The sequence below is a fragment of the Silene latifolia genome, chromosome Y (genome assembly GCF_048544455.1).
Source record: "Silene latifolia isolate original U9 population chromosome Y, ASM4854445v1, whole genome shotgun sequence".
Taxonomy (NCBI): Eukaryota; Viridiplantae; Streptophyta; class Magnoliopsida; order Caryophyllales; family Caryophyllaceae; genus Silene; species Silene latifolia.
The window spans coordinates 212879470-212894316 of NC_133538.1; the positions used below are offsets into that span (position 1 = coordinate 212879470).

Below are 14847 nucleotides of genomic sequence, written 5' to 3' on the forward strand. Positions count from 1 at the left end.
ACCGTGTGTGATAGCTGGCCGAAAGGAAGCTGGTGATTGGAATTTGTGGCATCTCCGTTTTTGGGACATCCTTTGAAGAGAGTAGTTAGTCTTTAACCTTTTGATAATAATAAGCATGTTTTGGATATTTGTGATGTTTGCTTGCGTGCTAAACAGACAAAAGAACAATTCAGTAGTAGTACGAATAAAGCAAAAACTATTTTTGAATTAATCCATTGTGATTTGTGAGGTGATTATCGTACTTCGTCGTCTTGTGGAAGTCGAGATTTTTTGACTATTGTGGATGATTTTTCTCGGGCTGTTTGAGTTTATTTAATTAAGACAAAAGATGAAGTAAATCAATTGTTGCAAAATTTTGTTGTCATGGTCAAACGACAATTTAATATGGATGTTAAAGTGGTTCGATCGGATAATGGGAGTGAGTTTAAAAGTCTTAAAAATTATTTTGACACTCATGGCATTATTTATCAAACCACATGTGCGGGTACTTCACAGCAGAATGGGAGAGTGGAGAGAAAACATCGTCACATTCTTAATGTGGTGAGAGCACTACGTTTCCAAGCTAACCTTCCTATTGATTTTTGGGGGGAATGCATATTGAGTGCGGCTTATTTAATCAATCGAACTCCTTCGGTACTGTGACACCCCCATACTCCAAGTGCCTTACCAGGACCACTTAAGGTATGAGAACGTCACCATCTCGGTTACCCGAGGAAATGATAATCAAATGACAATGAAGAAACATATTTAAATAGCAATATAGTTTAAAGTGATTACATGTCCAAAAGCCAAAACTGATAAAAGTGAAATACAATGTTCTCAAATCCAAATGTACAAAACAACTAGTCCAAAACAGCGGAAGACTCTAAGACTGCTTCGTGTGACTCATCCCACCTGACCCAAGCGTATCTCCTCATACCTGCTCAACAACTGCTCACCACCCCCCAATTGATCACCACAGATTTTAAAACAATTAACGGGGTTAGTACTAATTACACGAAAACAATGCCACAATGAAACAAATACACAAACAGCTCAACACAACCCAAGTCTCCATCTCCAATCTCCACATAACTGACTACACACTAAAGTGTGTAGCCCTGCCAGAGTACCCATTGCAACAGGTACTCCTCGCCGCCAGTGGGGGACCGCAGTCGTTCCCACCTAAGCCCCGCTCATCTCCATCGAGCGATAAACCCATGTTCATTAAAGTGCACATTCCTTCTGTGGCGGGTTCCATAGAAGGCGAATCAAGGGCATGAAGCCACTCCCGTAAGTGACTCCACTCAGCCAGGGAGGCACGCCGAAGATCACAGACAGTTATACAATAATCACAATACTTTTATCAACAACCACCAAATTAGAATCCAATACGATAATTACTCAACAACAACAACACTAACAACATCAATATCAACCATGCCATGTAATTAATACCGAGTAGGGAAACCCTACCTGGAATGCAAACAACAATAATGATCAAGCAGCTAACTCAGAATCTCTCCTCAACGAATCCTCCTCTTATACATACATACATGGATACAATCACATAAATCGCCAAAACCCCCTAATCACCCAATTAGGGTGTAACCAACTTAAACAAAACGATATAAAAATCATATGTAAAGCTTACCCTCGACGCAAGGATCACAAAGATGTAAAGAACGACCAAAACCGACACTCCTAACTCCGGGATTTGCTAATAATGCGATGAGGATGATGTAACGTAACTTGAATCTTCTCTTTTATGATTTTAGGTTATACAAAGTGTTTAAGGAAAAAGGTGACGGATATTATATATCAATCCGCATTATTAACAAACCCGTCGCAAACCACCCGTTAACCAACTTACTCGATCGACTAAGTCACTTACTCGATCAAGTACCAAGCATACTCGATCGAGTACCTATCAGACAGACTACTGTTTTGCGAAAAATCATACTTACTCGACAGAGTAAGCCCCACTCGATAGAGTACCCTAAGACCCATAAAACCGTAGTATTGCAGTCTTTCCTCCTTAAAAAGAACTTCGTCCCCGAAGTTCAAACCACAAACAAAACAAAACACACTAACATCACCCCGACACAACAAAAACATCAAAACTCAAAACAAAACTCAAAAATAAAACTCCCAAAACAAAACTCAACCCGACTCAAAACAACTACTAGCTGTACTAAAACCAACACAAAACATATGAAAACTCTATGCGACCATCTCCTACCCCCCTAAAAGAAACAAGGTTATGTCCCCGTAACGACACATACCTGATCAAACAGAGACGGGTACCGCTCCCTCATAGCCTCTTCCGCCTCCCATATAGCCTCCTCAACCTCATGGTTAGACCAAAGAACCTTAAGCAACACTGTCTCACCATGTCTAGTTTTCCTAACCTTTCGATCAAGAATCTGTTTAGGCACCTCAAGATAAGACAAAGACAAAGACTCATCCATCTCGATATTCTCTACCTCTAACACATGTGATGGATCACTAACATACTTCCGCAGCTAAGATACATGAAACACATTATGCACTCTGTCCAAAGCAGACGGTAAAGCTAACCGATAAGCAACCTCATCCACACGATCCAAGATCTCATATGGTCCTATGAACTTCTGGCTCAGCTTACCTTTCTTACCAAATCTCATGACCCCACACATAGGAGACACTTTCAAGAGAACCTTGTCCTCGACCTGAAACTCTATGTCCCAACGGTGTAGATCTGCATAACTCTTTTGTCGATCCTGGGCCGCTTTCATCCTTTGCCTAATCAGCTTAACCTGTTCAACCATCTCCTGTACCATCTGTGTTCCCAAAACAACTGCCTCAGCACTATCATCCCAACAGATCAGACTCCTACATCTCCTCCAATATAAAGCCTCAAATGGTGCCATGCGAATACTGGTGTGATAGCTGTTGTTGTAAGAAAACTCAATCAAATCCAACCTTTGCTCCTAGCTACCACCAAAATCCATAACACAAGCTCGCAATATGTCCTCTAAAGTCTTGATGGTCCTCTCCGTCTGGCCATCTATTGCAAGATGAAATGCGGTACTCATCTTTAAGGTAGCTCCCATCATCTCCTGCAACTCTTTCCAAAACCGTGATATGAACTTCGCATCTCTATCAGACACTATATCCTTAGGCACCCCATGCAAACGAACCACATACTTCCTATAAGCCAAAGCCAACTACATCTTGGTCCAATTATCTTTCATCGGTACAAAGTGAGCTTATTTCGTCAGTCGGTCTACTATAACCCATATCATGTTATTACCCTGCTAACTTTTCGGCAAACCAACTATAAAATCCATAGAAATGGACTTCCACCTCCACTCAGGTACCTCAAGAGACTGAATCTTACCTTGTGGTCATCGCTACTCCCCTTTCACTCTCTGACATGTCAAACAACGAGCCACGAACTCAGCTGTTTTCTTTTTCATCCCAGGCCACCAAAATTTTTTCTTCAAATCCTTGTATAACTTGTCACCGCCTGGATGTAACGAGTATGGTGTGCAATGAGCCTCTGTCATGATTATCTTTTTCAACTCCTCATCACTAGGAACACACCATCTCCCATCGCATCTCACACTACCATCTGTATGAATAGAGAATCTCGACACTGTCCCTTTCTCTATTCCAGATCTCCACTCCTCAATCTTGGGATCCAAAGCCTGTTTCCTGCGAATATCATCATAAAGGTCCGGCTCCACTATCAAATCCCCTCTAACATTCCCTCTCTGGATCATATGTATCCCCATCTTCCCCACCTCATCTCTCAGCCTCATCAAAGGCATAGCTGTGCATAAAGAATGATGCAGGAGCACTTGAAGAAAATGAAAATGAAGTCTTAATTAGTCGAAATGTAACTCACATTTCTGAAGGTTTCAAAATGGGCTCAAGTATCGTGAATATGATAGCATGGAGAAGTCAAGGTGACGGGTTGGAGTCCGTCTAAGTCAACACGCCAACCAAGGAGGGTCAAGGTCGGTGCTGATGAAGGTGTTTAAGATTATTAGTTTCCTTATTTTTGCTTTCCTAATTCTAGTCAATAAATTTAAGGTAGTGTTGTTATTTCCTTATAGTTTCTTTCCTAATCTTAGTAAGATTGTAATAAGGCAATTTGCCATAATATGGGTCGGATTTCCTAATCAGTTTAGGACAAGTTAAGGAAGTCTAGGGAAGGGAGGTCGGTTTCCTTATAGTATAAATAGGGACTTTTGTATTCAGTTTTATTCATTCAAGTTTAGAGATTAATACAAGTTTTCTTGTTGCTTATTGCTTGCGAGCTTTGAGAGTCTTATTTCTTTCTTGCGAGGGAGAGATTAGAGTGTGGTTGATCCTTGCGAGGTGAGAGTCACAAAACCCCAGTCGTGTGTGAGTTCGAGTTCCTTGCGAGGGAGGAGAGTTTATTCACGTCATATCCTTTTAATTTCCGTTCAAAAACATACAAAAATCAAATAAAAAGTATAATATTCCGCTGCGTGATTTACAACAAAATCGAACAGTCCAACGTACTGTTTAAATCCACAAAATCGACTAGATTTTACATCAATTTGGTATCAGAGCAAGGTTATTAATTTGTTTCCTAACAAGTTAATCTTGGGAAGTAAAGATGCCGGGAGAAGCCGATTCCAGCAAGGGCACCGGTGACGGTTCAGGCACGATTCAAGAACAACTAGATGAGATGAAACAAGCTATGGCCGAGCTAAAGTATATGATGAAGAACCTTCCAATTGGACGAGGTAGAGAACGAAGTCCAAGTCGTAGTAGGTCTCGTGGATCATATTCTGATGATGCGGATTCCAAGTCCAAAAAGGAGAACAAGAACAATGATGATCGAGGTCTAAAACTTGACATACCTGATTTTAATGGAGATTTAGATCCCGAAAAGTTTTTGGATTGGATTAGGCAAGCAGAACGAGTTTTCGAATACAAGGAATACGATGAGCATAAGCAATTCAAGGTAGCTATTCTAAAACTTACTAAATATGCATCATTGTGGTATGAAAACTTGAAAAAACAGAGAAAGCGTGATAAGAAGAGCAAGATTGATACTTGGGAGAAACTTAAGAAGCACCTTATGAGGAGATTCTTACCAAGAGATTATGAGCAAGAAAATTACCTAAAATTGCAATCTTTATCACAAGAAAATCTGTCCGTGGCCGAGTACATTAAAGAATTCGAAAGGATGATGATTGTTTGTGATCTTGAAGAAAAGGAAGAGCTTAGAGTTGCAAGATTCATCAAGGGTCTAATACCATCACTTGCGTCCAAAGTTGAAGTTCAGATTTACAATGGATTTGACGATGTGTGTCGCTTGGCTCTAAAATTCGAAAAGCAAGACAAAACAAAGAAGTCCTATACCTATTCGAAAGGAGCAAGTTCTGGCTCGAGTTCTTATTCTAAACCAACAACGAGCAAGCAAAAGGAAGTTGTGACAGAAGAAGTAAAGGACAAGGGTAAGGGTGTCGTGGAACCTAAGGGTAACTCATTAAGACGCTGTTTTAAATGCCAAGGCTATGGTCACATAGCTAATGAATGTCCACAAAAGAGAGCACTCACCGCTCAAGAATTGCGCAACATAGTTCCAGATTCGTTCAGATGAACAGTCCCACGAATGTCTCGATATTGAGGAGGACGAAGAAGAAGGTGTCGCCTATGATGTTGATCCGTTGAGTGAAGAAGAGTGTTTGGTAATTCGTAATCTTCATGTAGAAACAACTCCGGTTGAAGCTGAACAAAGGGAGCAAATATTTCACACTCGTTGCAAGGTACATTCTAAAATTTGCAATCTAATCATTGATAGTGGATCATGTACCAATGTTGTGTCAAAGGAGTTAGTTGATGAGCTGAAATTACAAACCAAGAATCATAATAAGCCATATAAATTGCATTGGTTGAATGGGGATAATGGAATTCAAGTAAGGAAGCAAGCATTAGTTTCTTTGAGTTTGGGACCTTATAATGATGATATTTGGTGCGACGTGATTCCTATGAGTGCGTGCCATATTCTATTGGGACGACCATGGCAGTTTGATCGATAGGTTGAACATGATGGAAGAACTAACATATATAGCGTGACCAAGGGCAGAACTACATTCAATTTGAAGCCTTTATCACCTAGTAAAATCAAGGGGCTGAAATCAAAGAAGGGGAGCTTATTTATGGAAGCTCGTGAGGTTGAAGAGGTTCTAGCTCGTGGAGAACCAGCCTATGTTCTTATGGTTCGTGAATTAGAAGCCAATGGTGAAGGAAGCAGCCGTGAAGTTCAAGGGCTATTAAAAGAGTTTTGCGATGTATTTCCCGAAGAATTACCGGTTGGATTACCTCCTTTAAGAGGTATTGAACATCAAATTGACTTAATTCCAGGAGCTCAGTTGCCAAATAAACCAGCCTATCGTTGTAATCCCGAAGAAGCAAAAGAATTACAAAGACAAGTGCAAGAGTTAATTGATAGGGGTTATGTTCAAGAAAGTTTAAGTCCTTGTGCCGTACCAGCTCTATTGGTTCCAAAGAAAGATGGGACTTGGAGGATGTGTATTGATAGTAGGGCCGTTAACAATATCACAATAAAATATCGATTTCCTATGCCGAGGTTGGATGATATGTTAGACGAGTTGAGTGGGTCACGAGTATTTTCGAAGCTTGATTTACGAAGTGGCTATCATCAAATGAGAATTCGTGAAGGTGACGAATGGAAGACAGCGTTCAAGACTAAGCAAGGGTTGTATGAGTGGCTCGTTATGCCATTTGGTCTTTGCAATGCTCCTAGTTCGTTTATGAGGTTGATGAATGAAGTATTGAGGCCGTTCTTAAACAAGTTTGTTGTGGTGTATCTCGATGACATTCTTATTTATAGCAAGAGCAAAGAGGAACATATTGAACATCTCCGTGAAGTGTTTAAAATGCTACGAAAACAGAAACTATATGGCAAAATGGAGAAGTGTACATTCATGATGCCAAGCGTGGTGTTCCTAGGATATATTGTTGGTGAGAATGGTGTAAGCATGGATCCGTCCAAAGTGGAGGCAATCAAGGCATGGCCGGTTCCTAAATCAACAACTGAGGTTCGTAGTTTCCATGGTTTGGCTTCGTTTTATCGAAGATTTATTCAAAATTTCAGTACAATCATGGCGCCTATAACCGAGTTGACGAAGAAGGGTGAATTTGTATGGACTCCTAGTGCAGAGAAGGCATTCGAAGAGGTAAAGTCTAAACTAAGCTCCGCACCTGTTTTAACACTTCCTAATTTTGACAAATTGTTCGAAGTTGAGTGTGATGCGAGTGGAGTTGGGATTGGGGCTGTTTTGGTGCAAGATAAACGACCAGTAGCTTACTTTAGTGAGAAGTTGAGTGGTGCGCGATTGAATTACTCGACTTATGATAAGGAGTTCTATGCAATTGTGAGAGCATTGGATCATTGGGGTCATTATTTGCGACCTAAACCATTTGTGTTACATTCGGATCATGAAGCATTGAAGCATATTCATGGACAACAGAAGTTAAATCAAAGACATGCCAAATGGGTTGAGTTTCTACAATCTTTTACTTTCTCATCAAAGTATAAGACGGGAGCTTCTAATGTTGTTCTTTGATGCATTGTCTCGAAGACATACTTTATTGATCGAGTTAGATGCGAGAATGCTTGGGTTTGAACATATCAAAGAGCTGTACAAAACTGATCCAGATTTTGCTAAGGAGATTATTAAGCCAACGGGGTTATATACTGTTCAAGACGGTTATCTGTTCAAAGGCAATCGATTATGTATTCCCAACGGTTCAATTCGAGAGCTTTTGATTCGTGAAGCTCATGGTGGTGCAATAGCTGGACACTTTGGAGTAAACAAGACTAATGATGTTTTGAGTGAGCATTTTTATTGGCCAAAGATGAGCAAAGATGTGCAAGAGATCGTGGCTAAGTGTGTGGTGTGTCAAAAGGCAAAGAGTACGTTCAATAAGGGACTTTATACGCCCCTGCCCGTACCTACACAACCGTGGAATGAGGTAAGTATGGACTTTATACTTGGTTTACCTAGAACTCAAAGAGGAAAGGATTCAATTATGGTTGTTGTGGATCGATTTTCAAAGATGGCGCATTTCATCCCATGTCATAAAACCGATGACGCTACTAATATTGCTGAACTTTATTACAAAGAGATTGTTCGATTACATGGTATTCCGCTTACTATTGTGTCGGATCGAGATGTTAAGTTCTTAAGCTACTTTTGGAAGACATTGTGGAGATTGGTTGGAACGAAGTTGTTATTTAGTACTTCTCATCATCCACAAACGGATGGACAAACCGAGGTGACTAATAGAACTTTGGGAAGCTTGTTACGAGGTTTGGTTAGCAAGAGTACGAAAGATTGGGATGTTAAGTTAGCTCATGCTGAGTTTGCATATAACCGAACGCCGTCAATGACTACGGGAAGATCACCATTCGAGATTGTTTATGGGGTGAATCCGTATCTTCCTATTGATTTGGTTCCTATACCAAAGAAAGATGTGTTGAGTTTCGAAGCAAAGGAAAGACAAGCTGCATTTTTTCGAGTTTGTGAGCAAGTTAAAGCACAAATCGAGAAAGCCAATACTAGATACAAGGAGAAAGCAAATAGACATCGAAAGCAACCTGTTTTCAAAGTTGGGGATTTAGTATCGTTACACTTAAGGAAGGAACGTTTTCCATCCAAGAGGAAGAATAAGTTGATGCCAAGAGCCGATGGACCATTCAAGATACTTGAAAGCTATGGGACTAATGCCTACAAGTTAGAATTGCCAAGTGAGTATGGAGGTGTAAGTGCGACATTCAATGTTGGAGATTTGTCACCATACTTAGATGACGAAAATTTGAGGTCAAATTCTCAAAAAGAAGGGGAGAATGATGCAGGAGCACTTGAAGAAAATGAAAATGAAGTCTTAATTAGTCGAAATGTAACTCACATTTCTGAAGGTTTCAAAATGGGCTCAAGTATCGTGAATATGATAGCATGGAGAAGTCAAGGTGACGGGTTGGAGTCCGTCTAAGTCAACACGCCAACCAAGGAGGGTCAAGGTCGGTGTTGATGAAGGTGTTTAAGATTATTAGTTTCCTTATTTTTGCTTTCCTAATTCTAGTCAATAAATTTAAGGTAGTGTTGTTATTTCCTTATAGTTTCTTTCCTAATCTTAGTAAGATTGTAATAAGGCAATTTGCTATAATATGGGTCGGATTTCCTAATCAGTTTAGGACAAGTTAAGGAAGTCTAGGGAAGGGAGGTCGGTTTCCTTATAGTATAAATAGGGACTTTTGTATTCAGTTTTACTCATTCAAGTTTAGAGATTAATACAAGTTTTCTTGTTGCTTATTGCTTGCGAGCTTTGAGAGTCTTATTTCTTTCTTGCGAGGGAGAGATTAGAGTGTGGTTGATCCTTGCGAGGTGAGAGTCACAAAACCCCAGTCGTGTGTGAGTTCGAGTTCCTTGCGAGGGAGGAGAGTTTATTCACGTCATATCCTTTTAATTTCCGTTCAAAAACATACAAAAATCAAATAAAAAGTATAATATTCCGCTGCGTGATTTACAACAAAATCGAACAGTCCAACGTACTGTTTAAATCCACAAAATCGACTAGATTTTACATCAAAGAATGCATACTCTTCCTGCTCAGGGCATCTGCAACCACATTAGCTTTCCCTTCATGGTAAATGATATCCATGTAGTAATCACCAATCAGCTCCATCCACCTCCCCTGTCTCATGTTCAACTCCTTTTGAGTGAAGATGTACTTGAGACTCTTATGATCTGAAAACACCTTAATGGTCGTCCCATAAAGGTAGTGCCTCCAAATCTTGAGAGCAAACAATCCTGCACCCAATTCCAGATCATGTGTAGGATAGTTCTCCTCATAAAGCTTCAATTTCCTAGAAGCATAGGTGATACGTGCAATTTATATAGACTTTTTAGCCTTTTATTGCACATATTTCTATGCCTTTTTTTATCGTTATATATTGCAAAATGCCCCGAATTGGCTACTTTGGTTCATTTTGCCTTTATTACAGATATGGACCAGAAAGTAGCGGAATCGACCATTATTCGCCCCATTTAGCATGCATTGTAAGGAGACGCTGTCATTCGAGCAAGAGTCGTACCTCGAGATGCGTGAAGGAAGGTCTATGAAGCTGCCAAGGACGTATTTGAGGCTGATGCATGGGATATCCACTCGATCACGTGGAAATATTTGTCGATCGAGTGGTTTGGCTGGAACAGATGGTCGATCGAGCAGTTCTTAGAGCTCGATCGAAATGGAGTTTATAGGAGTTACTCGATCGAGAACCTTGACTGTTCGATCGAGTACAATAGCTGGAGAAGACCTCGATCGAGTAGTCTGAAAGTACTCAATCGAGGGGTTTATTAGTTTATACGGGCTTTAGTAACCCGTGATGAATTATTTTGTTAAGTATTACGCTTCCCTATATAAGGAAGTCGTAATTAGGTTAATAAACAGACTTTTCATACTTTACACACTGCTTTTACTTCTCTTAATCTCTGAAACTTTTGCCCTAATTACTCTTGCTTTGGTGGATTGATCTCTACGCCGGATTCTTGTTGATTGTAATAATTCTTTCTCCTTTAATCTTAATCCTTTGTTCTATTTTAATTTTGTGTTCTCTTATTATTATTTTTCTTATTCCGGGTTAATTAATGCTTGATTATTATTCCGTTATGTCTCTCATTAGCACATCTTTTGTTGTTATTGTTAATTACATTAAGAGCATGAGTAGCTAATTCTCTTTATGTTAGGACTAGGGAATCCATGGTAGGATTGTGACGATGTAGCGAATAGACTAGATGATTTATATGTGAGAATCTGTCCCCATAACAATATAACTGTAACACCAATTTAGTTGAGTGCACGCTTCTAAATTACATTAATTTGGTTAACTTTGTTCCTGGATCGGAAGATTGGAATAAACAGACCTGCTATGAATAGTACACTACCCTAATGAGGATGGAAGTTAATTTAGTGGAATTCTAGGGTGGATAGCAGACCGGAAGGACCTTTCCCATGCCCTTCTCACAGTAGATTGTCTAGGCTATTTGTAACTGAGTCGATAGACTACCACGGTGAACCGAAATCCTGTCATACTTTCTCTTATTTGATCACTCTTATCATATTTTCTTGCTTTTACTGCTCTTACCTTATTTCTCTTGCCTTTAAACCTTCAGTAGTTTAGAAATAAAACTAAAACCCCCCATTTGTGACCTAGATAGACGGACTAAAGATAGATATCTTGCCTCTCTGTGGAGATCGACCCTACTTATCACTAGCTTCTGTTAGTTTTATTTAGGTTTTATTTTTGGTATAGAAACGACAGTATCAAGTTTTGGAGCCATTGTCGGGGAGGCAATAGCCCTATCTGTCTTATTTGTTTCATTTGTCTCTTTTTGTCTCAGGGAATTTTTATTCCTTGAGACAGTTCTCACTTATTTCTTTCAGTATTGTGTATGCCCAGGTCTAACAGGTCAGAATTAGTTCCTGCTGATCCTGAACCGGAGCGATCTTTTCGGCATAGACTCAGACTGCAAAGAAAGATTCAAAAGGAAGACTTAAGTACTTTTGAACCCGAGCTACAACATTTTCTTTTTGCAGAAAACCAGTCTTGTGAAGAAGACAAATCTATTTCTGCTACCAAGCCAGTAAATATGCCTAATATTGCGAGTTACTCAGAGCCCACAGTTGCCTCGATTCCAAAGGGTTTCAAGCTTGCGACAGAGGATGGTAATACTTTCGACAATAGACCGTACTACATTAATTTGGTCGAAAGGAATCTATATCGGGGTGTAGCGGGTGAAGATCCGCAAAAACACATGGAGGTCTTTACTGAATATTGCTCTACCATTCCCGCCACTAAGGGAGTGACCCAGGATAAAATAAATGAAGTCCTGTTTCCTTTTTCACTGACCGATGGAGCAAGGGAGTGGCTCACTGATCTTGATCGCACTGCAGCCAGTATCACCAACTGGGAGACTCTTGCTCTTACCTTTTATAAAAGGTACTTTCCTCCACAACGTACCAATCAGCTGAGAGGGAAGATTACGAGTTTCAAACAGGCACCTGATGAGAATTTTTATGAGGCTTGGTGTCGGTTCAAGAAGTTAGTGAGGTCTCTTCCTCACCATGGTTTTGATCAGTGTTTTTTGTGCAACCAATTTTACAATGGGTTGTATGATGACCACCGTGCTATACTTGATGCCTCATCTAATCGGAGATTCCAAAAGAATAACGATGATGATAAGAGATGGGGTATTATTGAGGAGATGACGACCCATTGTGCTGAGTATAGAAACCCGAGGGATGGCATTCAGACAGTGCATTCGGTTGATAATGCAGTTGTGGCTCAGCTGGAAGCCATGAATGCCCGTTTTGACAAGTTATAATTGCAAGCTGCTGGTGATCAACAGACGGTTCACTTGTTGACTAGACAGAAAACCGTTACTTGTGAAAGATGTGGGAGTAATGACGGTCACACTGCTATTGACTGTCTAACAGAGAAGGAACAAGTCCTTGCCTTTCAGCAATATAGGCAAGGAGGAGGTTCCTATTACAATAATCAAAGTGCAGTCCATCCCAATTTGAGGTGGAGCAGTCAGAATGTTCTCAATCCTACTCCTCTGCAGTAGCAAGCCTATGTCCCTCCTCATAAGGCTCAACAAGGCTTTCAAAAGCCTCCATCCTTTCCACCGCCGCATCTAGGAGCTTCGTCTAGTGGAGTTAGTGAGTTAGATGAGTTGAAGTCGATGATTCAATCATTGACTAAGCAGATACAAATGAGTGACCAACAAAGAGAAGCATCAATTAAGTCACTCAAGACTCAAGTAGCTCAGTTGGCCGCGAGCCAATCCACGAGGAAACCGAGTCATTTGCCGTCTCAATCCGAGAAGAATCCACATGAGACGATAAATTTGATTAACTTGCGCAGTGGTCTTTCTTATGAAGGACCCAAATTGTCGACTATTGAGGACATATCAGACCCGAGGAGTGATGTTGCGGATGATGAACAGGCGTCAATTGCTGAAAACATGCTTAATCCGAAGAATATACTCGATCAACTGATTTCTGGTGGTCGATCGAGTAGAAATGCTGATGATAATACTGGATCGAGTGGTTCTGAGGTTCGATCGAGTAAGGTGGATAATCAAGGATTCGATCGAGAGGCTAAATGTCCTCGATCGAGTGAAAATTCTGGGGAAAGTGTTCGATCGAGTGATGTTTTACCTCGATCGAACAATGTTGATATTGAGGAAATAGATCGAGAAGCTGAGAATGCTCGATCGAGTGAGAAGGATGCTGAAAGACCTCGATCGAGAGGTAAAAAGAATCGATCGAGTAAAAATGAATTTGAAGCAGCTGAGACATTGGAAAAGAGGAATAAAGGGCTCGAAATTCCTATTACAGTGCCCTTTCCAAGGCGATTGCAAACCAACAAAGCTAATCAACAGTTCGGGAAATTTGCCGAGCTCCTAAAAAGCCTTCAAGTTAATGTTCCATTCGCCGAGCTGCTTACTCAGGTACCCTCTTATATAAAATTCATGAAAGAAACTTTATCGCGTAAGAGGCACATATATGACCATGAAACGGTGGCTTTAACTGAAGTAGGTACTGCCTTAGTTCAGAATAAGACATCGCCTAAAGAGTCAGACCCGGGTAGCTTCTCAATTCCGTGTCATATAGGAACCCATTTGATTGATAATGCGCTATGCGATCTAGGTGCTAGCGTGAGCGTCTTACCTTTATCTCTTGCTAAGAGACTCGGTCTGACTAAATTTAACCGCACTAATATGACCGTTCAGATGGCCGACCGTAGTGTATCACGGCCACTAGGAGTTATAGAGGATATACCTGTCAATATCAGGAGATTCTTTATTCCCATAGACTTTGTAGTTCTTGACATCCCCGAGGACACTCACACCCCTATCATTTTAGGGAGACCATTTTTATTCACTGCTCGTGCAGTGATCGACGTCGGGGGGAAGACACTCACATTTCAAGTAGGAGATGAAGAATTGATTTTTCATCAGTCTAAATCTTGTAGGGCTCCCATGCAAGCTCAACCTTGCAATGCCCTATCCTCTATTGACTCAGATATAGACACTCCAACTGAGGATATTGAATATTGTGCTGCAATTGTAACCCCTCCGCCTCAGACTGAGAGCGAAAAGGAGGACCATTTTTCTGTTTTCCTTGCTGCAGGTACAGATAAAGTGGATGCTGGAGTTGACCATGGTCAAAGTGCGGTTATTGTCGATGAAAGTGATGGGGATGCCAATGTCTATGGGAAAGAAGAGAGGAAGAAGAAAGTTCGTGCATACGTGGATGTCAACTACTCTCCTTCCGTTAGTTCAAATTCAAACACGTGGCGATAAAAAAGGACGGTCCGAGATGTTGAAGGGATCTCCTCCAGTCAGAAGCCCTCTTGTGGGCTACTAAAATATTTTGGAAGATGAGCGGGGAATGCCCCGTTGTAATAACTTGTAATTTTGAATTTCCGTTAAAACTTTTTAATTGCGTTTTTAGACTGTTAGACATTAGTTTAGCGAAAACAGACTATAGAATGTTTATTCTGTGATTTTTTATTGTCGGGATATGTTTTTTTGCGTGTTTTTATGGAGGTTTGGGGAAATTATTTCGCATTAGGATATGTTCCATGAGAAAACAACTCGATCGAGTACTTTAGTACTCGATCGAGAGGAATGCTCAAGAAAAGTGATCGATCGAGTAGATTCAGTTACTCGATCGAAATGGCAAAAAAGAGGAATACTCCATCAAGAAGAAAGCTGTTCGATCGAGCAGAATGAAGGCCATAGTTCT

The 14847-nt window shown here is 40.5% G+C and overlaps 1 non-coding gene across 1 annotated transcript; it reads right to left on the reverse strand.

The window, feature by feature from the left end:
- Positions 1–12057: 12057 nt before the first annotated feature.
- On the reverse strand, positions 12058–12163 carry LOC141636523 (small nucleolar RNA R71). Its single transcript, XR_012541129.1, has one exon. It is a non-coding gene; the product is annotated as a small nucleolar RNA R71 (small nucleolar RNA).
- Between the last annotated feature and the right edge of the window lie 2684 nt (positions 12164–14847).